Below are 1,875 nucleotides of genomic sequence, written 5' to 3'. Positions count from 1 at the left end.
CTTCTCTCAGATCTGAATGTTAAATTTTTTCCTTTTCATGTTCCCATGCCTGTCTACTTTGGCATCAAATGTTAATGCTATAGTGTTCTTTGATCAATCTCTCTCATATATTCAACCTTTCAGCTTAATTCTTCTTTCCATATCAGATTTCAAACTTGAACACCTTTTCACATTAAACTTGATTCAAGTCAGATTCTCATTCCTTCCATCTCAAATCACAACTAAGGATTACTCTCACCATTAGAAGTCTAAATGTTGGATGCCTTGTTATCGAATCTACTTTCTATCACTTGACTCTCGAATAGTCAAGGGAGCTGCCCTTAAAGCTACATAAATCTAGCCTATTGACTTGAGAAGTCTGAATTTGTCACCAAATGAAGGCCATCTATGGCTAGTACTCTACTGCCAAGAAAAAAGAGGGGGTACCCATTTGCAATGAGATGATGGTGTGAAAAGGTCACAACATATACATCTCTAAGTTTTCCAAATGACAAAAGTTCTTTTTGTTCTCATTTTGAAATCTCTGCAACACCTTGTCAATCCGTGGACAAAACTACTCAATTGAAGACATAGGAGTTTCATCTTCAGCTACTATTAGCCTTTTTATCTAAATAAATGTACATATTGACACTTAATTGTGCATTACTTTATTTAGTAAAAATGAAATCTAGAGCATGTTTTTGGTAGAAATTATCATGCAATTTTTCAACACTCTGTTGTAACCACTTTCACCAATCTCTAAGTTTAGGATAATGGTTTTATTTTTTAGCTAATCACTTTCAAGGATCTTCCTTTCCACTAGATTGATTAGGGATGAGTTTGAGTGCAGCAAGTGGTAGTAACTCATATGCTTGGGCAGATGCATTTCCTAGGAGGGCAATTTATTGGGTCTCAATCTCAATTTATCTCACTATATTATTTTTTGACACCTCCAAGTTGCCATCCTCTTCAATTGTTGTAGGTAAATCCTTTATTAACATGCTGACATAGAGTCAAAAACCTTTGTGAGACCAACCAAGATTGGTCCTCCCAATTTCATGCTCAAAAGTGGTGCTACATCATCAAAAAACTCTTGAACCTTTATGCACTACTTGAAAGCTTTAGATGGAATGAACTTCAACCCGTTGAAATGTTTAATGCTCGATTCAATGGTTGGTTAGCAATAGGTAAATGTGTCAGCACGTAATCATCAACCACAACAAGTCTCCTAAATACATTTTAAGTTGGCATCAAATGCTTATTCCACACTGGGTCTAAATAATTTTAGGACAAGACAGATTGCAATACCCTGAGCTTCCATCAAAGAGTAATGATCACCTAAGGCTATCTAAACACATCATGTAACAACTTGAAGCCGTCCAACAATTTCTGAAGAAGCAAGTGCATGCCTCTTCACAAGGAGTGCAAATTCTTCAGTTTGTTTTCTAGTCCACATTACAAGATCAAAGGCATACACTGATTCCTATCCTAAAACAATTGAATAATCACTTGCATCTTGTGTAATAGAAAAAAAAACCATGTTACAAAAGGGTTGCAATATATGCACCACCATAAGAAGTGTTAGATGGTCATCAACCTTGCATATTATACTAAAGCCATTAGTAGTGATTGTTAAGCATAGTAACATGAAGATACTTCTCCTCCTTTTTCCCCATGTCTTAGAGATGGGGACACATCGGGGACTTGGGGACTCCGTCCCCCAGTCCCAATGGTGCCACCAAATTCTACCACATCTACCAAGGATGGGGACATTCCGGTGTTGACTATTTGTTGATTAGACTATTTATGTTTTATGTTCTATGTCAAGTGGATGAAATTTTCCAATGCCTTTCCAAAAAAGATTGCACATTGTGTCCTATTCAAGGAACCACATTT

General features: G+C 36.5%; 1 pseudogene; it reads right to left on the bottom strand.

Annotated features, from left to right (window-relative positions):
- Positions 1-584: 584 nt before the first annotated feature.
- On the bottom strand, positions 585-1,627 carry LOC149557999 (exocyst complex component EXO84B pseudogene; annotated as a pseudogene).
- Positions 1,628-1,875: the final 248 nt, after the last annotated feature.

Source organism: Cupressus sempervirens, chromosome 5, assembly GCF_028749045.1.
Source record: "Cupressus sempervirens isolate cs-2001-9-10 chromosome 5, ASM2874904v1, whole genome shotgun sequence".
Taxonomy (NCBI): Eukaryota; Viridiplantae; Streptophyta; class Pinopsida; order Cupressales; family Cupressaceae; genus Cupressus; species Cupressus sempervirens.
The sequence above is the reverse complement of the archived record's forward strand: the minus strand, read 5'-3'. Positions and strand labels throughout refer to the sequence as shown.